Source organism: Mus pahari, chromosome 4 (assembly GCF_900095145.1).
Source record: "Mus pahari chromosome 4, PAHARI_EIJ_v1.1, whole genome shotgun sequence".
In the NCBI taxonomy this organism is placed as follows: domain Eukaryota; kingdom Metazoa; phylum Chordata; class Mammalia; order Rodentia; family Muridae; genus Mus; species Mus pahari.
In genome coordinates, this window is record NC_034593.1 from 70,193,364 (window position 1) to 70,216,454 (window position 23,091).

Below are 23,091 nucleotides of genomic sequence, written 5' to 3' on the forward strand. Positions count from 1 at the left end.
TTCTGCTACTTATATCAAAATAGCAAATACAGTATTTTCCTTTCAAAGTATGGGCATTCCTCAAGATGATTATTCAAATTATTTTCTCAATATTAATGTTATTTTATAACCACTTAAAAATCAGGTATGAACTTAACTTTTAGTACTTAACAAAATAAAGTGTCTAATATTTAGATATAAAATAAAGAGAGAGAACCCTTCTCTTTTTCCTCTAGCTCATGATAAAAGAAAAAAGATTCAAAATCATTCAAAAAAGTTCAGAATGGACATTCACAAAAGTTCAGAATAGGTAAAGATGTGATTGTTGGTATTCTGTCTGGACTCCACCCCACAGTTATCTGGCAACAGCCAGGTATGCTTCTCCCTACAGTTACCTGGCAACATTCAGGTAGGTTTGTCCCACTATATAAGAGGCTGCTTGCTCATTTTCTCTCTCTCTCTCTCTCTCTCTCTCTCTCTCTCTCTCTCTCTCTCTCTCTCTCTCTCTCACTCCCGCTTCGTGCCCTTGCCTCTTGCCCCCTTGCTCCCCCCTCTTGCCCCATACCCTTCTCCCCTCTCTCCACATGGTCATGGCCAGCCACCTCCACCACCACTACTACTACTACTACTTCTTCTTCTTCTTCTTCTCCTTCTCCCTCTCCTTCTCCCTCTCCCTCTCTCCCTTTCTCTGCCTCTACTACCCTCTTAACTCCCCTCCCCATGCTCTGAATAAACTCTATTCTATACTATACCATCATGTGGCTGGTCCCTCAGGGGGAAGGGATGCCTTGGAATGGGCCCACCAAGGCACCCCCTTCCACCATCCCCATAGAACATATCCCTATATCTTTTTATAATCACAACATCGATGTCCTATTTATAGTCCTATATGAAGAGCCAGAAAGGAATCAATATTACAGGATTCCAGTGTAACCTAGGGCTACACAGTTCATGATTAACAACAATATAAATCAGAATTTTCTCCTCTAAATCTGTCAAAATCTAAAATTAGGGTTATTAGAAGGTGTCTGCAGATTAAACTTGCTCCTTTTAGGCAACAGCTGTAAAAAGTGACAACCCACCAGAAATCACAAAGCTTGCCCTTCTCAGGTCGATCAAGAAGACCTATACAGATGTAGTACTGCCACCATCCCATGTTTTCCCACCAAGTTGCCTGCAAAACTCTTTCAATCTGCCTGACACCTACACTGCTTTTTTTTTTTTTCAATGAAAATTCACAAAACGACCGACCCACATGCATTATCCAGCAGGGAGTTCACACTGAGTGACCAAGAAAGTATTAGAAACAAGATGTTTAAGCCATATCTAGAAAAGAAAGTCTGAAAGAGATGTACGGAAGTAAGAGCTTGGGTCTCAGAGACAAAATCAGAGAGAAGGCAGCTGCAGAGCCCCAGCAGAGAGCTCAGGCCTGTGACAGCAAATGTCTTTCCTTCACATAAACTCCACCAAACCATCGAAAAAAGAGTCTGTTCACTGACCAACCGGCACTTTACTAATCTGCCCGTTTCACAACACCACAGCTGTTTCACGCTCATATTTCTGAATAAGTTGTGTCATATGTACCATGTATGTTGTATGATGTATGTGGACTTAAAAAGTTAATCAGTGCATAATGCATACGTATAGAGCATATGTAGCCTATGAATAATTACCACCAGTGTCTATTTACCTTAAGACCATAACTGGTAAATAGAGCAATGGAGTACAGTCGCTGACATAAGGGAACGTGTTGGCAGTTGTTACTGTGCCTGCAGCTCACAACACAGAGGCTCCAGGAAGGGAGTTACAGACTGACTGTTTTCATACTAATGCCTGGCAGTACTTTTGAAAGCAGAATTTCCTTCTAAACCTACAGAACTGCATAAATTAAACACCACTCAAGCAATTCATGACCATAAAATTCTGTTTCATGGACATTTGGGTGGGGATGGGGTTGGGGTTGTTTGTTTGTTTGTTTGTTTGTTTCTGGTTTTTTCCGTTTTGGTTTGGTTTCAGGTGTAACTGCTGTATATTATGTGTATGGGTGTTTTCCTTGCATGTGTTTATGTATAGCACCATCTGCAATATCCACGGAGGCCAGGAGGCATTGAGTACCCTGGAACTCCAGTTGCAAATGTCTGTGAGCCACAGGGGATGCTGGGTATTGAACTTTGTCCTCTGCAAGAATAAGTGCTCTTAACTGCTGAGTCATCTCACCAGCTGTTTCTTGTATTTTATAGATTTAAATAGATGACAAACTTTTGTTGTTATTGTTGTTGTGGTTGTTGTTGTTGTTGTTGTTGCTGTTGCTGTTTTTCCAGACAGGATTTCTCTGTGTAGCCCTGGCTGTCCTAGAATGTGCTCTGAAGACCAAGCTGGCCTCAAACACAGAGATCTGCCTGCCTCTGCCTCCCAAGTGCTGGGATTAAAGGCGTGTGCCACCACACCCAGCTCTTGTATTACTCTTAGTAAGTGTCTCAAAAGAAATGTGTTTAAATGGTCTGCACTCAGGGGGCTTATAGTAAGATGACAGAGTTAGTCTACATTGCTCTCCTACCTGAAAGCTGATGTTGTCTAGCTTGAACTAGATACCTTAGTAAGTAGTTTCTATATGAACATTAGTGCCTCCCCGGTTGCTAACAAGCAATGTGTCATTGAACCTTAAGGACACAGTTTGGTGTTCATCAGAAAACCTCTGCTCTTTAACCCAAAGGGAGGAGGGGAGGGAGGGATGGAGGGAAGGAGAAAAAGATGGACGGATAGATAAATAGATAAAACATGGCTACAGGTAAGCTACAGAATACAAAACAAAGGAAAGAGGGAGCAGCCTGCGTGTGAAGTTCTCTCGCGCGCTCCTTTCACCCATGACCTAGGACACGAACTGAGATAACCAGAAGGCAGGACCCTTTTTTCTGAGAGGCAAGAATTGTACAGAGCGTGTCTGCCAACATCCTAGGGTAAAACCTCATCATCCCAGACACACATGGCCTTCTGGAAAGTATATTTGTGGCTCACAATGTTCATTTTCTCTTTAGAGTCAGCAAATGAAGTTTTCAACAAACTTCATAGAAAACAAAATGCAGAGGCACTAAATCACCTACAGCTCCAGTTTCCGCTTTCTCAAGAAGCTGGTGTGCCAGCTGAGACATTCCCCACCCTCCCCAACCATACTTTCTAAGCCGGAGTCCACGGGAACATTACTATGGACGCGAGACCCTTTAAAAATGTAAGCTACTTTCCCTGAAATTCTCTGGACTCTGAGCACAAACAGGAACACATTGCTGTAAGCAGGAAGCAAAATTTATTTTAGAACAATAAGCTTTTCCTTCTACCCTAGGAAGGACATCCGTTTTACAAAAATAGATGCCATTTCAAAGGAGATTAAAGTTATAAAAGAGCCGCAACCAAGAAGACAATGAGGTTGACAGGGCAATTGGAATGAAGTTTTCCCATGACAAATAAAGTCCCTTTCTTAAAGACAAAGGCGTCCTTAAATACATTCTATTTAATGTATTTAATGGCTATAAGCATAGGGGAGCCCCCACAGGGAAGAAGATGGAGACAGACTGACTCCTCCTCTCAGAGACTCTATCTGAACATAAAGGGACAGCACAGCAAACATACAGTTCACCTAAAGCTAGCTTACAATGGCTTCTGTTTGCTAGCATCGGGACTACAACAACAGCATACAGCACATTTTCATATGACCTGTGGCACACCTAGGGAAAGAACTCCTCCCCCATCCCCTGCCCCACCAGGGACTGGGGTGGCACATTCCTAATCTCCAGGGTTACATAAGAAAAAGGATGATGAGGATTAAAATAAAGGAGGTAATTATTTAATCTACAGTTTAGTCAAAGGATTTCCCTTTTAAAAGGTTTTGTTTAATATATGTATGTGTATGTAAATACCTTACACCATACAAGGTGTGCCTTGACATTTTTAGAAATAAGCTGGCACATGTGAGCTCTAACTCAAGAGGATGAAGGCCCAAGATGCTGTGACAATGAGCAAACCTGCAACAGTCTAGAGCCAGGTGACAAGCGTCTGTGGACTTGGCCCTAAGGAGGAGGAGAGAGGAACATGCACTTGCTCAGTGGTCACAAGCCAAGAACTGCCCGGATGGCAACATACTCTCCATTGGGAGTCCTTCAGACATAAATGTAATTTATCCTTCTGAGCAAATGCTCGCAAGCACTGAATCAGAGGGCTGTCTCCAGCCTACTCATGAGGAGTATAAAGGCTACGTTTTCAGGGCTCCTAAGAAGGCAGTGCAGCAAAGTGCCTGTGTCTCCCAAGATGACCGTTCAGTTTACAAGTTTTATTTACAAGGTCCCTAGTATTTCCACATTAAAACATATGCAACAGCTACACTAAGAATGAGAAAAGAGAGAGAATACAATCCTTGGGGCCCACCTCTCCTTCCCCTGCTGTACGTGACTGAGAACATATTTGTGAAGCAAAGTAATAAATGCACAGGGCAGGCTGTGTGGCTCCCAACTATATACATAATTCCATAGCAACACAGGGCACATACCATGCCCCCCCCAAAAAAAAGGTAAGTTTATCTAGGAAATCAGAATGACTACACTCCTGCTAAAAGATCTAAAGTGCTCCAGAAGCACTTACATTCCTCAGAATTTTTACAATATATTCGTTTAATCTGCAAGCATCTATATACCCCCTAATGGTCAAATGAAATATTTACAAAGCTTATTAAAGGGCCCAAACAGCTTTTTGCTTGTGTGTGTGTGTGTGTGTGTGTGTGTGTGTGTGTGTGTGTTTGTTGGAGACAGGATCTCACAATGTAGCCCTACCTGTCCTAGAACTCATTTTGTAGACCAGGCTGGCCTTGAAGTCGCAGGGATCCACCTGCCTCTGCCTCTGCCCCTCTGCCCCTCTGCCCCTCTGCCCCTCTGCCCCTCTGCCCCTCTGCCCCTCTGCCCCTCTGCCCCTCTGCCCCTCTGCCTCTGGAGTGTCCCGGGATTAAAGTGTGCACCACTACACCTGACTTAAGAGTTTTCTGCTTTGTAAATTCAGGCTTTTAACTACCGTTGTTCTTGTTATGTAATTTTGGTGTCCCTATAACTGAGCACTAATCCTTAAATTCAGATTTGTATTATCAGCTTTAAAGTGAAATGTGACCAATGTACAGCTTATCATCTGTAATCGCTATAGCTCCAAGTGGCTTGGTTGGAAAGAGAAGAAAGAAATTCTTGATCTTTTTTCAAGGCAGCCACCTAATTTTTCCTCCAATATAGACCAACTAGGAACATATTTAAGGCTGGCACAGCTCACAGCATACAGCAAGCTTCCCTCTCTGGCAGCTCAAGAGTGTCGTGTAACATAAAAAAAAACGGAATTTCCTTCTGCTGCTGAGCACTCGGGGGTCCCAGCTCTGGCATCCAAATGCAGACACTCAAATCCTTCTTAGAGCCCTGCACGAAAGCCATTAACTTATACTTGAACCCACAGACTCACTCTCTCTCTCTCTCTCTCTCTCTCTCTCTCACACACACACACACACACACACACACACATTTTAATTTTAGTCTTTAAATGTTTAATATGTAAGTCTCAAGCTGTACTGCAGACACTGAAACTCTCTCTGAAGATCCAGTCTACTTAACTACCATTCTTGGGTATTTTTTCATCTGAGGATGATAACTGAAATTCAGGGTGGTAAATGGTTTCTTCTAAACCTCTCTTCTAGAAATAACACAGTTTTAAAGCACCATTAAGAAACTGTGTGGCCCTGCATCATTCGGTTCACAGAGCAGCAGCCACTCTTTGAACACCCTTGCTAGCAGTATTTCCCAAAACATGTCCGACAGAAGCTAGTGCAATACTGCATACATCATGTCTGAGAGATCCACAGACCACGCTGACGTCATACAGGCAGAGTCCAGAAACTTCTCCATAGCTAGGAAGGGTGAAGGCACCTTCTCGGGCATCAGTCAAGCTTGCAAGCTGCCCCGCCCCACACTGCATTCCCCATTCAGGTAAAACACCAACCTTTTCCTTTCTTCGCCATGACCAGGAAGGAACCTGATAAAGTCTGTAAAACACGCTTCTCCCAAGTGAACAGTGAGCAGGGGGTGGGAGTGGGGGGATACAAAGAAAGAAGAGGGTGCAGTCTCCGCTGGGGTGCCATGTGCTTTCTCCAGCACTCTTGAGAAGAGTGGGAAGAAGACAGGAGAAATGGGCCTTCAGTATCGTCAAAGAGCTTTGGGAAAGGCCCCTTAACGGGCTGAGACAGTCTTCAAAATGACCACAAGGTGGCAGAATGGACCAACAGCCCTTTCTTGGGACTCAAAAAAATAAATCTCTCTCTTGGGTCACAAATTCAGGTCTTTGGGGACCATGAAGAGAACAATGGTTCTTTGTCGTGCCTCTGCTGGGGGACACTTCCACTACCCCACCCCACCCCATCTGATTCCCAGCACCCCTGCTGGGTGATAAAAGGGATTAACGTTTTTTAACCAACCTCTCCACCGGCAGGGACTGATACAGCCCAGAGCAGTTAGAACAAAAGCCCAGGTCACTACACCACTGAGGGGTTTCACTCCACCTAAGTCACTCATGCCCTAAGGACATGACAGCACACTTAAAAGGTAGGAATCCAGACCACCACCGGGTCTTTAACAATCATCTTAAATATCTGGTTTAAGTATCTATTTAAACCACGTGAAAGCAAAATACTGTTTTTCCAAAGTTACTAATTAACACCCAAAAGAAAAGCAATCCTCTGGGGTGGTGATTTCATTAAGTCCACATGGAAGCTGAGGAGGTGTGGTAACCCGGACACCTAGCTGAAGTCACCTAGCGTGAGGCGTATCCCAAGGCTTATCTCAAACCTCAGATTTCTATGACACGTGGGTGAAGAGCAAGGTTCGGGTTGATCTGTGGTTAAAAATTCCTTGGATATTTTCCACAGGAAAAAAGCAGCCTATGCATTCTCTTTTAAAACATGGGTATTGATCAAGATAGGTCAGAGTGACTGTGTGCTCTATGCATGCCTGACTACCTGAGTTCAACTCCCAAGACCTCCCTAGAGATTGCTGGAGACCCCACACTCCACAAGGTGTCCACATGTTCTCTCCCCAACATGCACCCACTCAGACAATAATAACAGTGTTTTTAAAAAGTAATCTTACATGGGAAATACAAACTGGACTTTGGGATTGCAAGGAAATTCACCCTTGTTCCATTCAACCTGAACTTGGTGTTAGGGACCTGAGACCAGTCATGTGTCCATCGAGAGGAGGCAGAGCCTCAGGAGAGAGGGAGAGACTCAGGGTCTCCCTCTCCAAGGCTTGAAGAAAATGCATACGCTAAGTGAGGTGGCTAACGGAAGCCACAGGCAATTTTGTTTACAAAGTGTGCATTGTGCATGTAGGGAAAATCATGTAAGCATGTTGTTTTCACTTCTGAAGATAAAAAATTCTCTTCAGAAGAAAATTTATATTTTACCAAAAATTCATCCCGTGGACAAATGAAGTGTTCAAGTCAATCACTGCTTGTAAGAGTCTGTGTTTACCTTCAGCACAGTGTCTTAAAGACACACCAGCAGCCAACAGCTTCCCCAACCTCTTAGGGAGAAAGTAAGCTACACATCCGATACCTTCATTTTAAAGTATTTAATGTCTCAGCTTGTGGATTGGAATTTTAATGTCATGAGAATAAATTAACAGACTTGAAAATCTATCTGCATTGATGAACAATGATATTTTCAGTTGACATTTAAACATCTGAATAAGCACAACCTCCGCAAAGGTCAATCAACTACGTACACACAGATACACACGCACACACACACACACACACACACACTCACTCCAGTGAATCCTGGTCAATCTTTAACGTTTAACAATTAACCAAACACCAACTTCCATTCAACAGTTAAAACACTTCGCTGGCTACACTCCCAACCCGGCCTGGCTCTGGTTACATGTGGAAGACCTCTCTGGGGTCAAGTGGGCTAAAGGGGTCGTACATCATACACTGAATTTCCACCTTTCCTGTGTCTACACGTCATCCACAGGATGCCTGAGGTTCCTAACCCCAGAGGTTCGATAAATGGCCCTACAGTGGTGGCATGCAGAGAGGGGTCTTAAGGAAGGGACAGCAGAGCAGGTCACTGCGGACAAACACAGCTCCTCACTGCCTCTTAGCAAATAAATGCATGCACTCTCTGAAGGAAGCAGAATTTAAATATAGAAATCTTCATTGCTGCCATTTTTCTAGGACAAAAGACAAAAATAATTCAACATCTGTTTTTCCCATCTTGCATGATTTGCAAGGTCTCAAGTACCAATAGTATTACTTATTCCCAAACATTTTATTTCTCAAGTGGATCTCAGAAAAAGCCTATGGACGACAGAAACATTAGATACTGTTCAGGCTAGTCCCTCTCAGACCAGTCTGTGAAGGTGAGCAGCAATGAAGGAGGCAGCTTCACCACACACACAGATCGCCATGTACAGAGAAGGTGAGGGCGCTTACAGCAGGGGCTGGGAACCACTCTGATCTTGGAGAATTGTAGACTTTTAAAATAATCATTTTTTTCTAACCAAGTACTCCATTGTAATGACAGGTGAGTCGGTTTCTGAAGAATCCCTCCTTCGCGGTCATGACTCTGAAATGTCCTTTGAAGCACAAGCCGAACGTTTACCCATAGTTCTGGAGCCTGCTGTACCTCTCCAGAGGAGGCAGAGTGCACCTAACAACCTACGTCTGTGCCAGTGCCCTTTACATGACAGATCTCACCTCCTTCAAAACTACATTCTATCATTTTCCTAAAAACCCCCCTCCACCTCTGAAGGTGACCATTACCAAGATTCTCTAGAAGTCAGGAGAGAGCAGAGAGTCCTTGCAGTGGTGAGACTCATTTTGGGAAGCCATTCACTGCAGAGTATGCCGCAGAGGGAGGAGAGGAGGAGGGAAGATGGCCCTGCTCCACGGAGCCCAAAATTCTCTGCCATAACAAGGTGTGGGCTGCTCTGGAACCAGGGCTATAAAGTGTAGCCGAGCTTGTTTGGCATTAGCTGCTGGGACTCAGGATCCACACAGGAAGGAGGAACGGGCAGATGCAAAGTCTTCTCTGAGGAAAGAACAATCCCAAGGAAGGGCAGGGCAGGGCATCCAGGTGTGTGGGTCTAGAGAGAAATTTCCACTACAGTGCAGCAAAATGAGATGACAGGATGACATGGCAAGATCCTTGAGAAGCTAAAATTCTATTCAGTTTTTAAAGCACAGCATTATTTGGGGCTCATAAACTCCCTTCTGTTGTTGCTGTTCCTACAGAGCCCTTACCTGAGATTATTACCAAGTAGCCCAGAGTTTGTCTAATAGCCTTAAAAGAGGGGCATGTTTTTTAAACATTTATTTATTTTATGTATATGAGTATACTTTAGCAGTACAGCTGGTTGTGAGCCTTCATGTGGTTGTTGGGAATTGAATTTAGGACTTCAGCTCCCTCTGGTCGGCTCTGCTCACTCAAGCCCAAAGATTTATTTATTATTATAAATACGTACACTGTGGCTGTCCTTGAGTATATCACTCTATCCTGCTTGAGCCTCTGTTTCTTTAGATGTAAGCTAAGGATAACAACAGGGTCCGAGTTACAATCTGCAAAACTCTTCAACAATGCACTGTGTTTCTTTTGTTGTTGTTGTTCTGTTTTGGCTTTGTTTTGTTTGTTGTTTATTTGTTATTTCCTGTTTTTAAAGCAAAAAATACACTGTAGTAGCTCTGCAATGCTGGAAAGCTTAAGAGGGAGACAGTTGACAGAAATGTATCTACATATATATGACCAACTGATTTACTACAAGCTCACCCAAAGCCCCAAAGGAAAAGGAGATTGACATCAATAAATGGTCCTGGGAAAAGTAATACCCACATGAAAGAAAATGAAGTGAGGCTGAGAACACAGTGGCAGAAGGCCTGCTTAGCATTTGAGAGACTCGGGGGTGGGGTGTGCATGTGTGTACAAGCACGTGTACACGCAAGCACAAAATCAGACTCTTCTAAACAAAACAGCTCAAAATAGACAAAAAAAATCCTAAGACCTGAACATTCTATCGTAGCTCTCAGGAGGGTTTGTAACTCATAAAAGCATGGGCCACAAAAACAACTGCAGGAAAATGGGATAACATTAGGTTAGAACTCTGCTCAGGACTATCAACAGTCAGAAAAATTAAACACATTTCACAACCACATATCTGATATGGGATTAGTATTCAAAATACGCAAGAAACTCAATTCCAAAGAGAAAAAGAAGGTAAGGAACCTGAATAGATATTTCTTAAAAGACATACAAGTGGTTGAGTATTTGAAAGACAGCTCTGGTACCACTGGTCATCGGAGGAAAGCAAACAGAACATCACAAATACTACCACTCGGGTGTCAGGGCGGCCATCAGAAGAGTCAAATGCTAACAAGAACTGGCGAGGAAAATGAAGCTTTTAAGGCAGGAAATAAACTAGTACAGCACGTGAAAAGCAGTGTGAAAACACTCATAAAAACAGAACACAACTACCGCAGGACCCAGCACTGTGCATGCATAGGAAGGAACTGAAGTCAGCATGGTGAGGGGGCATTGCATCTCCTGCTCTCTGCAGTATTATCACGACAGCCAAGGCATGCATGCAACCCAACTGCTCACTGACAGGTGAACAGACAGAAAATGTCACACGTGCACACATGCACACATACACACACACAGAGTGACATACACACAGACATACAGACACAGACATAACATACACACAGACACATGCACAGACAGACACACATGCACACACATACACAGAGACATACACACTGACATACATACAGACACACACAGAGACATAACATACACACAGACACATGCACAGACAAACGCACGCACACACACACACAGAGACATACACATTGACATACACACAGACATAACATACACAGACACATGCACAGACACGCACGCACACACACACAGAGACATACACACTGACATACACACAGACATACAGACACACACAGAGACATAACATACACACAGACACATGCAGACAGGCAGACCCACACACACACACACACACACACACACACACACATACACACGGTAGGAAATACACAGAGAACAGAATAAAACCCTATCATTGTAGCAACATGGATAAGCCTGAAAGATACTATGTGAAGTGAACTAACGCACATGCAGAAAAACCATGCTTCATGATCTCATTTATTAATGGTAAGAGAAGTTAAACTCATGACGAGAGAGAGGAGAGTTATGGGGGAGGAAGGAAGGTTGAAGCGACGCTGGTCGGTTTCAGTCAGATGAAGAATACATTCAGGAGCCCCGCACAACAGGGGCTCTGGCTAGTCACACGCTCTCGAGGATCACTGAAATAACTGTCAGTGCTCACCACAAAAAGTCAAGAATGTGAGGTGGAGTGTGTGGGTAGCTTGTGACTTCATCTTTAACATACACAATCTCAAAACATACTCAATCGAATCGTAGAGCCTTCCCTTTTCAAATGGAAAGTCTTTTTAAATGTAGAGAACGGAATTTGAAAAGTATTAAATACGTAATGCAATATAATCTGTATCTTTGCTAAGACCGCAGCAACATCCACTTCATCCGAGGCTGAAAGTAAGGGGCCCGCACTCCATCCGGTCCAAAGGCTTCCTCTCACTCATGCCTCACTGGTCACACATGCTCACTGTGTGCTCTGGGGAAGCACTACATTAGGATGTTGCCTCACAGATAAGCAAATTGGCACAATGGACTTAGACCAAAGAAACTCGGTCTCTCAGGACAGATCGTAGATCCTCACCAACAGCCACCATGGGGATAGGAACTTAGCTGTGAACTGCGGCAGTAGACGGAAGAGTTTTCTGCCCCTGCCTCACATCATGGCCAGCAGGCATCAGAACTTGGGCTGCCTATCCCAGGCAATCTTCTTGCCCAGCCTTTGGTCCCCAAGCTCCTCCCAAGCATGGTGAGGGGGCTGTAAATACCCAGAAGCTCTCCTTCCCTTGACAACGTGTTATTGATTACCTCCCACAAATTAAGAAGTGGGAGTATACCCTGCATTTAGCACCAGGTCTTTATAGAAGCAAGGTAGCTTCCAACGTGTATTTTTATTCGGTTATTTACGTTGTTAGAAATAATATATATATATATATATATATATATATATATATATATATATCACTGATAGAATAAAATAATACTAAAATTGTACTAACAAGTTTGCATGGCCTTGGACATAAAACCCAGCTTAGCAAAGCCATGCTGTGCTGAACATGTAGGAGACCTGGCCTTCCAGTGCCCTGTGCCTCTCATTTGCCTCCAGGGCTATGAGCAAACTACACACAAGGAACTAAGGAGAAAAGGGAACAAGAGAGGCCGGGATTGGATCCTCTCTACTGACTGCTCGTTCATGTTCTGGTGCTCACTGTGCAGTAATGACAGCAGGCGCACTGAACAACTGTGGTACTGGATGTGTACAGTGCTGGGTCCTTATAGTACTGGGTGCTTGGTATTGAATATATGGGCTTTTGAACACAGCAAGTTCTTTTGGATAATTTCACAGTGGTAAGCCTTCACACCCTTCCTAGGGAAATCTGGCACTTGAAAATATCCATTCACCCAGAACTTGAAGTTGTTTATTTAAATTCATCCAGCTCCAAAAACACATTATAATGATATGAAAAGGTAACTTCCCTTGGGACTGTGCAACTCCACTAACCTGCAAATCATTCTCCACACATCTTGAGCAACAGCATCAGAGGTTTACAAACCACTTGGCCACATGATAAATTGAAGATTAGCAGACACATATTTAAACTTCACTTCATTATAGCTGATCCATATAGAAATACAACCATCATTAAATAATTAAATACACACTCCTTACTCTTCTGAAACAAGGGAACTATATTATATACATTAATATGCATGTAACCTCTACAAACCCTGGCTTAATTATGTCAGTGAGAATTCCATCAAAAACCCACATTCTACTCAAATCAACTATCTTGTAAGTAAAAATATAAAAACCTGGAGTGACGAGGGGGTAAGGAGGCAGGGCCTCAAACTACACTCTGCCTCCCAAATGAACAGGATGCTTCGTCACTATTAGTACTCTGGGTAAAAATTAAATTCTTATACATCAAAACATGCAAAAGCACAGAATACGTGATTTTTTTTTCCTTTTCTATTTTCTTTGGTGTGTCTTGTCTGAAATGCATATCCTTTAAGCACATAGAAACTACACATGAAATCACACACTCACATTTCTAATCTATTGGTGGTGTTCTCTGGGGTTTTTTTTCCAATTCTCACATAAACTGTAGTTATCGGAATCAATTAGCATACAAAGACAAGATTGCTGTCCAGCTATGATAATCTACTAGGACAGAATCAGAGGAAAAAGCAAACACAAGGGGAAGTCTGTGCAGCTGTGCAAGGAGGCTGAGGAAAGTCAAGTGCTGAGCAGCCATTCCTTCCCCTTCCACCTTCCCAAGGGTCTCTTCAAAATTCATGCTGAATTTCCATACAACAAGAAACAGCCACTCCCTCGGCATTCCCCCACCTTTCAGCAGGTCCAAATGCCCCACCTAGTGCTCTCACACTCAGGGTCTATTTTTGTAATCTCATGCATTTCCAATTGTATTTCTCGTCCTTGGAGGCTTGGACAGTTTCAACACACCTTTTTTTCCCTATCATATACAACAAAAATAGTAAGAGACCCAACCCAGCATTCTGAGCTCTTTCCTCTCTCCCTGCATATCCCTAAATATGAGCAAGCATTCATCAGTGTTCATCCCAGCCCCAGGCTCTCCCAGAAGCCCTTCCCACCTGCACCCCAGTCCAACTAGACAGAACTCAGTCTCTGAGCCCTATCAAGCTCATCACTCCTCCAATCTCCTTAACATTTATTTGTACATCATACATTCATGTTCTGTGGTATTTGTATTCATCAGGACTCTGGAGTCACAGAACTTATGGAATGTCTTTCTATACTGAGGGAATTTATTGTGATTTAGAGGCTGTAGTCCAACTAACCCAACAACGGTCAGCTGTGAATTGGAAGTCCAAGAATCTAATAGTTGCTCAGTCCCACAAAGGGACTGGTCTTCTGCAGAAGTAGGTTCCAACAGATGTGATGGCAAGTAAATGCAAGCAGGCAAAAAAGAGTGAATTTTCCTTCTTCCAATAATACCCTTACATAGGATATTGCCTCCAGCAAAAGGTGTGGCCCAGATTAAAGGTGTGTACCATCACGCCTGGATCTGGGACTTGCTTTGTCCCAGGCTGAACTTGAACTCAGAGACCTCCTGGCCTCAGTCTTCTGGGATTAAAGGTGTGTACTACCTTGCCTGGACCAAGCTCTTCATAGCTACTATGCCGCAAGATCTCCAAGCCAAGATCCAGGTCAGAAACTTGTGCCTTCCAGACTCAAGATCTGAATAACGGGTAAGCCCTACAATTCTGAATTGTAGTTCATTCCAGATAGAGTCAAGTTGACAACCAGGAATAGCCATCACAGTATTTTTAACTTATATATGAAATATACTAGGACTAAGACAACACACAGTACTTGATGATGATCTTGTAGAACTGTATTTCTTCTCTCTTTACTCCCCATGTCCCTAGGAAATGTCTAAAACGGCTGAATTCTTAAACTTAGGCAGCTCCACTGCACACAGTAAAGCTAAATTCTCTAGTCTGGTTGAACCCCAGGGAGATCAGCAGAGAAGTAAAGTCGTGGTCCCGAGGCAGACACAAGGCACACTGGGCCAACGTTTATTATCTGCAAAACAAATACATCTTCCCTCTAGTAACACAGAGGTAACCTGAACTTCCTGAACTTGGAGGTAATCAATTTGGCTACAGTCTTGTTTCCTGCACCATCACCCCTTTACAAAGCCCCCACCCACCCAGCCTACAACACCAGGCCAGACTCTAACACAGTGTAGGGCTAGCAAACTTCATGTTCTCATGACTAGCTCCTTGGGAATCCCTACTGTTAATTACATAATTCAACTGCTTTTTTTTTAATCCTTTGATTTCTTTTTTCCCAAAATATCCACTGTGGAGAATGACTGACACTCAATACCCAACATGCTGCAGTACAAACACCTGCTTCTGTACTCAATCCAACAAGAATTCTTCACAAATGATCTAATCAGAAATTTAGGCAGAGCTGACACCCAACTAGAAGCTTCACCCCTACTGAATAGCATTCATGGTACTAGAACATACTGTGCACCGAACCAGAAGAGAAAAGACATCATGACTATCACAGAGCTATGGTTCTAAGAGCCAGCTGTGGTAGATTTACCAAGGAAACACCACCTTCCAGACACAAGGCTGGTGCACATATGAACTCACAGACCATGACAGCATGCTCAGGGTCTGTATGACTTCAAGCTAGAGAAAATCCAATCAAGGAGAAGAAGAAGTAGACACAAAGTCCCCCACCCCTAACCAATGAGCAATTGCAATGAATCCCTACTGGAAAAACGAAAATTGGTTTTCTCCAACGGAGTGTTGTAGTGGCTGTTCCTAGTTGTCAACTTGACTCTTTCCGGAATGAACTACAATCCAGAATTGGAAGGCTCACCAGTGATCCTAATCTGGAGGCGGGGAGATAGAAGTTTCTGACCTGGATCTTGGCATGGAGATCTTGAGGCATAGTGGCTATGAATTCCACAAGATTAAGGCAGGGAGATCTCTTGAGTTCAAGGTCATTTGGTATTAAAGGCATGGTGGCACAGACCTTTAATCTGGGCCACACCTTCTGCTGGAGCCTACATAAGGACATTGGAAGAAGGAAGATTTACTCTCTCGCTCTCTTCTTTGCCTGCTTGCCTTGGGTCTGAGCAACTGCTAGATCCTTGGACTTCCATTCACAGTTGCTGCTGACCACTGTTGGGGAGTTAGACTACAGACTGTAAGTCATCAACAATTCCCTTACTATATAGAGACTACCCATAAGTTCTGTGACTCTAGAGAACCCTGACTAATACAAGTGTCACTAATGTATCAACTACACTCCAAGGCAGAACACACTCAGGAGTAGTTAATCAACACAAAACAGACTCCGTAACGTCTGTGCCCCCCCCAATCCGTTTTTGTTTTTGTTTTTTTGTTTTGTTTTTTGTTTTTTGGTTATTTTGCTTTAGTTTCTTTTGGATTTTTTGTTTAATTGTTTGATTTTTTTGGATGCTTTTGTTTTCTTCTGTCTAAGAAAGAAAATATAATCCAGGTATGTAGAGAGGTGGGGAGAATCTGAGAGGATTTGAGGAAGAACGATATGATCAAAATATACATTATTTTGGTTTTTTGTTTTGGGTTTTTGGGGGTTTTGTTTGTTTTTTGTTCAGTTTGATTTGAGTTGGGGGTTTTTCTGGTTTTTGAGACAGGGTTTCTCTGAGTAGCCTTGGCTATTCTGGAACTTATTCTAGCCTTGAATTCACAGAGATCTGCCTGCCTGTCAACCAAGTGCTGAGAACTGGATTAAAGGTGTGCACCACTACAGCTAGGCTATAAAAAAGTTTTCAAAAGAAATAAATCAACAAAATTTGGGCATTTCCCATAAATATGTACAGTTATTTTTATATGTCAATTTTTAATTAAAGATAAATATAACAAAGAAATTTTAAACTATAAATATAGATTAAAATACATAGACTGTTACCACCAATCATATTAGCCTATTTTCCTATTTCAAAATCTTCTAACTTGTGGATATTGGGGGAAACATGCACCAGATGATTTATTTGAATACTCCATAGGATGCACCATTATATTACACAGGATCCTTTATAATGAACCATATAATTAGTTTTCAAACACCTCAGGACCAATAAAGGCTCAAGGAAACAACTAAAAATCAAATATTAATATAATTATTCATAGCTGGCTTTATGCAACTGACATCATATTAAGTAAATTTATACCACAGACCTTTTCCTCCTCCCACGGAAAGGAAAAACTTCTTCAAGAAACACAGACAGCTCTTTATGTGAACTTTTCAAGTTTGCTGAATAGATTCCAACATTGACATTTTCCCCAGCTTCTGTAATATTCTGTGCACGTCCATGTTTTAAAACTGTGCTTGAAACTAATGCAAAATAGCCAACTGTACTAAGCTCTAATAGAGCCTGAACATGAATATTGTAAAAATCCTGGTATCCAGTTTAGTATTCCTATGCTTAATTGATTATTTTTATAGGGATATCATGTCAACAGCTTAGCAAACTAACAATCAAGATATTGGTTTCAACCCTACTATTTAAAGCTATTAGTATTTAATATAGTATATCCTGAGGTTACATGAAAGGTGGCTTGTTTATTTATTTAAAAAGAAAACTATATAACACACACCACACATCTATTGGATTCGAGATATTTTCCATAACAACTCTCTAGGTATATAATAATCACTAAAGAGAAATATCTCAAAGTCAGTTATCTCATTCTTGTAGGCTCGCTTCAGCTCGCTCTCTCGCTCTCTCTCCCCCCCCCTCCCTCCCTCCTTCCTTCCCTCCCTCTCTGGCTGTCTCTCTCCATACTAAGCAAGACTGTTACTTTATATCTGCTACAGGAAATTTCTCAAGTGAAACATTCTCATAGTCACTTCATCCACTGACATTCCTTCACACTCTTGCATTGGTCACGTTCACACCCTGCCCCCTTAGCAAAGAAAATGAAGAAAGTTGTGATACATGTTGTAACTTTGTATCCAGCAAACTTGAAACTGAAGTTAGGGTATGAAGCCTCACATGTACTCCTGATGCTCTTCCAATCTTTGTTCCAAACTATGACACAATCTTTCAACAGTCACTTTTGCAGGAAACTAAAATTAAGGCCATGCTCAGAAGCAGCAGTTTAGGAGGAAAAACAAAACCAATTACAACATTCCATTTGAAAAAAAAAAAAAATGGTTGAAGTCCTGTATGAACTACCATATACCTTAAAACAAGCTAAATGCCAGTTTTAAGGACCTCAGATCCACGGGCACACATCTTATCTGTACTGACATCGGCCCCAACAGCCAGTCCCTCACATGATATTGTTGGTTGTAATGTGTCCACTTGCTTTTCAGATTTTCAAATCCTAGTTAGCTTTTCAGTAAAGCCTTCTTGGCAGCATTTCAAACCACACAGGCTCTTTGTGCACACAGTAAGCCCTCAAGACAAACGTGCTAAACCAACGAATTAAATGGGTCTTCTGATTCACTAAAAAAGGTCCATCTATGATTCTCACCACACTGCTGAAACAGATTAACTAAGCACTAAGTTTTCTTAGCATGTCATAGTTTACTAAATTAATTTAATTTCTGAGTAGAGTGAACATAGTTTTTTAAATCAGATCTTTTATTTTTCTTATCTAAGTCTAAATTATTTTCTGCATAAAGGTCTTCTAAAAAATTAAAAATTAAATTTCTAACACTCTCCTGCATTGCACTGGGGTTTACATTGTTTCTTATTTGCTTTAGGCAATCAGCTCACCGCTCCCTCTACTGTAGTCAAAAGCAACCTGATACTTCATCAAGACAGTTACTCAAGACAATTACCACAACTCACATACTTCTCTGACAATACAAGAATGTCACCGGGATCATCTATCATCATATTAAGACTAACACATAATTTTATTGGAACCTGGCCCCAAAAACTGCAATCTGATATCTGCCATAATTTTAGAGAGCTGAGAAATAAATAAAATATAACAAAATATTAGAATAATTTCCATTTAACTCCATAAATGAAATAAGTAAACTACTTATTTTAAACTCTTACAGTTTTTTTTTAAACACTGTATGTTTAGTGTGCAGTTACCTTTTCTGAAGTAGTATGAGGAAAAAAAAAAACAGAAAAATGTTTTAATTACAATTAAGCCCTTTATACAGCCCAACATGAGATACGGTGTCTATCAGAAATAATTTCCATTTGGAGCAGATGACTGGGAGAGAAAGAAGAAGAAGCAACAGAAAGAAGACTCTGAGTCCACACATAGATTTCCAATCCCTATTTTTCAATGGTGAAAACATATTATAACAGATAACAAGATGGACCAAAGAAATGGACCAAGCCCGGCAACCTGAGTTCTATCCCTGGGACCCACATTGTAGAAAGAAAAAGCTCTTGTAAATTGTCCTCTGACTTTACATAAGCCATATAAGCCACGGTAGGTGGGAATGTCAGAGAGAGAGACAGAGACAGACACAGACACAGAGAGAGAACACAAAATGGAAGGGAGGAAGGAAAACTAAAGCGATTCCTTGAAGTGTGTGTATGGTCCACTCTGAGCACTGGTAAGAAGGCTGAGCTTTGTTTGAGCCAGCTGAGTACAGCCCAGAGCTCTGTCACTCATCTGCTTTCTATTACTGACCTAACAAGAGTTCTGCTTTAGACATGGTGGTAAATCTAATGCTCACTAAACAAGGTCCTTGGGAGGATTAAATGAGAAAACTAGCCAGAACCTCAGATGCAGTTCTGATAGATGTGGCCGCAACTGTGGTTGGCATTTCGGTGGGCTCGAGAACCACGCTCATCAATGTGCAAAAGGAAACTGACATAAAGCGTATAACTTTAACGTGAAACATGTTTCCCTGGAATTGGAAAACTATTTTTAATAACAGTTTTAACTGTTAGCATCAGTAAGGTAATTTTATACTAAGATTCACTATATTTCTCATGAACATTTAAAAGCATGTTAGGGATGTAATGCTGGGGCTATGACACTCCTGATCACATCAGCTGTAATTATCTGTTCAAGACCATCTCCACAACACAGTGCCTGTTGTGGATTCATGGGACCCACCCCTCCCTGAGGATACATTGTATGTATCCATGTATACAATGATTGATGGGGGATGGAAAGGCTTTTTCTTCGACAGTACAGGCACTGGTAGGGCTCCTGTAAATAACCCTAACGAAAATCATTGGGTCACATGAAAATAAAATGAAAACACACAACTGCTCAAGATGCAGTACAAATGAATAGTATACAGTGTTTACAGCTGCTTGTACGCTGTGTCCTCTGGTATTTTCTCTTTGGAATTTTACAGTTTGTACTCTAAGAGACAACAAGTTTAGACTAGATCTAGAAGATAGTCTAAATTACCATATATCTCAAGAGAAAGAAAGCAGTTTGAACTCTATTAAAAGCAAAAACTAAGCCCCTTCAAAGAACACCATTCTTGTTTCCCAACCCAAACACATCACGGGTCAAACTTAATACATATGAAGATAAGCAATTACACATGGCTCTAGTTAACAAATTATTACAACCACCATCACAGAACTAACTCTCCCTTCGAGTCATAGAACACTTTCACAGAAAGAAACCACAAGGGATTACAGATACACGCAATACAAACCTTGAAGAAAACTACTTCCAAACACAGTTAAGATGCATGCTTATCACAGGCTTCCTAAACTCAGCACCACAGAACACTCTCTAATGCTCAGTTTTACTAACATTTTTTAATGCATGTTGAACGTTCAGTTCCTGAAAACAAATTCATACAAACATCTCAGAATATTTAGAATACAGCATAACAAACAACTGACTCATGCTTTACCCAAGAATTATTAACTATCAAACAGGCACTGTCCTAGCTGGTACATCTTCTTCTCTCATTTCCACTCTCCGACCATCTTCCACCAAATGTGGTCAGGAACTGATGTCTTCAGTTAAAAGCTGCAAACCTGGACTACTTCCACGTCCATGCTCTGATCACACAGGATTAACACAATAAAAACGCAACAGAGCAAAGCAAGTAAGACACTGTTTCTTCTGCTTTCTGTGCTCACTACGGGACACCCACTACACAGAGAGCCATCCAAACCTGCCACACAGAGAAAAAGATAAATGGGTATCATACTAAGACATATACTTGACCCAGACCTGCAAGCTATGTAATAGGCATGAAAATACACGTCCTTCATGTTTGCTAATGAAAATAAACTAAATGAAGCTCCAGCCACAGTCAACACTTGTAACAAGGATATCCCTGTGTTGTGAGATGGAATTTAAAATCAGAAAGACTTAGCCCTAGGATGTATCAGTGCTTTGACCTTGTGCAACTACATCAACTCTCTCCTCTATAAAACGAACCACAGAGGTTCCTGGGTTTGGCAGAGAACTAAGATTAAAATGGGACATGGGGAGCCTGGCTTTCCCTAAATATACTGACATTTTCCATAAAAACACAACTTTCAGTTGTTAAGGGAGACTGAAGAATAATAGGTAAAAGACAAATTTCATAAAATACATTTTTTTTTTTTGGTCTTTTTTCAAGACAGGGTTTCTCTGTATAGCCCTGGCTGTCCTGGAGCTCACTCTGTAGACCAGGCTGGCCAGAAATCCACCTGCCTCTGCCTCCCAAGTGCTGAGATTAAAGGCGTGTGCCACCACACCCTGCCATAAAATACAATTTAAAACAGTGGTTTTCAACCTTTCTAATGCAGGGAGCCTTTAGGAGCCTATGGTACCCCCACCCATGAAATTATTTTGTTGCTACTGCAAAATTGTAATTTTGCTGTTATGACATGTAGATATCTGCTATGCAATATATCTATGCAAGATGTGTGACCTCCAAGGGGTCTTGACACATAAGTTGAGAACCATTGATTTAAAATGTTTCTGTAGTTAACTGTGTGTCTTAATTAGGGTTTCCATTGCAGTAAAGCGACACCATGATCAAGACAACTCTTATAAAGGACCACATTTAAGCTGGACTGACTACAGGTTCAGTCTATTATCATCAAGAGGGGTGCATGACAGCCTCCATGCAGGCAAGACACAGAAGAAGCTGAGAGTTCTACAACTTGATGTGAAGGCCACTAGGAGAAGACTGGCTTCCACATGGCTAGGAGGAGGGTCTTAAAGCCCACACTCAGTGACACACTTCCTCCAAAAGGTCACACCCACTCCAACAAGACCACACCTCCTAATAAGTCTCTGAACCAAGCATATAAAAACCACCACTCTGTGTAATTGTGTGTAACTGACATCCTCGATGTAATCTCATTTGATTAGACAGAGAAACAAAGCAATGTGTAACTAATGTGTTCACTGCCACATTTCTGGCTTAGATGCTAGCGATGAAGGGACTCTCTTTCCCAACAGATGAATAAAGCCCCACTGGCCAGAGGGAGAGTTATGTGTCTGTGTAATGATTGCCTCATTCCTTCCCACAGGGGCATCCACCTGATGCTCTGGAACAATGGCGCTCATCCCAAGCAGAGAAGGGCGCAGCTGCTTCCACCTATAAATAGCATGCTGGTCTGTAAGGTGAGAGCCCTATGGTACATTCACACCACCACCAATTAAGAGTACTTCACCCCTAAGAAGTGTAGAAATTCTGAATTCTGAAAATTAGAAGGAAAAACTGGCTAAGCTACACGAGAGTAGCAAACAGAAACTGGTGAGCAGGCTGACAAATAGGCAGTTCCTCGGAGGTGCCGTATAATCCTTTTGAAACAGGTCACTGTCATTTACTGTCATATTTGCATGAGCAATTTTTCAGTAGTTAAAACTAATTCAAAATATGTTCTGATAGCACTCATGGGCTGGACTGGGCTGAGACTTGGTGGTAGACTGCTTGATGAGCCTGTAATATACCAGATCCTGTACCTGATCCCCAGCATTGGACAAAAATCAATGTCATGCATACGTCAGCACATATCTATGTGTGCATTAGACTGCTCGGACAACAAAGCGCCACTGGGAGCAGCCTTTGTGGAAGCATATATAACCTGACAGCAGCATGAGAACCCTTATCAGAAGACAAGACATTTTCCCAAGAAGATATGATTCCGGGGCACGTCTGCCACACGTGGAATCTGGGCTTATGAATTTGTTAAATGCAAATCGCATGATGTAAACAGCTGCAGAAGACAAAGAAAAGAATGAAGGAAAGAGCCGGCAAGGTGCTCTGATAAATGAGGCACTTCTACTAGGTCTGCCCATCTGGGTTTGTTCCCCAGGACACACGTGGTAGAAGGAAAAAACAAACTCCTCTCTCTGTTCCTCTGACCTCCATGACACAAGTGCACCAACACACACATGTACACACACTACATAAATGTGTGTGTGGG

The 23,091-nt window shown here is 42.0% G+C and overlaps 1 protein-coding gene across 1 annotated transcript in view; it reads right to left on the minus strand.

Annotated features, from left to right (window-relative positions):
* The window catches only part of Rapgef2 (Rap guanine nucleotide exchange factor 2), a 175,411-nt gene that overhangs the window by 105,695 nt on the left and 46,625 nt on the right, over positions 1-23,091 (minus strand). The gene's annotated exons all lie outside the window — the stretch shown is intronic.